Here is a 1,041-nt window from a genome sequence, read left to right on the forward strand (position 1 = left end):
CACTATTTTCCACAGAGACCGTACTAGTTTACCCTCCCACCAACAGTGTAGAAGTGTTCCCTTTTCTCTTCATTCTCTCCAGCATCTGTTGTTTTTTTGAGCTATTGATGATAGCCACTGAGGATCATATTCTAAATTAAGCCCTGGTATTAAAGGATTACTGGGAACAATTACCCACAAAAAGCCCAATCGAAGAGAAAGTGGAGACATCAAAAAGAAGAGACCTAATCACACACAGGCAGAGACAGAGAATGAACCAAAAGAAGCAAATTCTGAAACTAAGAGACACAAAAAGAGAAAGAGTGTCTACAGAATTGAAGAGAATGATAGGAGAGGGCAAGAAAAATCCCACGATAAAAACCTAAGTGAGGTCATAAAAAGAGCAAAAGCCAGGCTCAGTGGCTCAGCCTGTACTCCTGCGCCTTGGGAGGCTGAGGTGAGTGGATTGCCTGAGCCCGCAGGTTCGAGACCCGCCTGGGCAGCGAGACCTCATCTCTACAATAAATCAAAAAATCAGCCAGGCGTGGTAGTGCATGCCTGTAGTTCCAGCTACTCGGAAGGTTGAGGCGGAAGGATCGCCAGAGCCCAGCAGGTAGAGGCTGCGGCGGCCAGGAGTGGCCACTGCACTCCAGTCTGGGTGACGGGGTGAGACTCCAACTCAAAAAAAAAAGAGCAAAAGATGGAGATGTAGGGATGAATGGTCGAGATTCCACAAGAAGCCTAGTGAGACAGAGAAGCAGAGGAAGACATGGAGACAGAGATAGAAAGATGATAGATGTAGCCGGGCTCGGTGGCTCAGCCTGTAATCCTGCACCTTTGGGAGGCTGAGGTGAGTGGATTTCCTGAGCCCGTGGGTTCGAGACCCCTGGGCAGTGAGACCTCATTTCTACAATAAAATAAAAAAATCAGCTAGGCGTGGTAGGACATGCCTGTAATTTCAGGTACTTGGAAGGCTGAGGTGGAAGGATCGCCGGAACCCAACAGGTCGAGGCTGCAGTGGCCAGGAGCGACCACTGCACTCCAGTCTGGGCGACAGAGTGA

This window comes from Carlito syrichta, unplaced genomic scaffold, assembly GCF_000164805.1.
Source record: "Carlito syrichta isolate Samal-C Ts95f unplaced genomic scaffold, Tarsius_syrichta-2.0.1 Scaffold289267, whole genome shotgun sequence".
NCBI classification, from domain to species: Eukaryota; Metazoa; Chordata; class Mammalia; order Primates; family Tarsiidae; genus Carlito; species Carlito syrichta.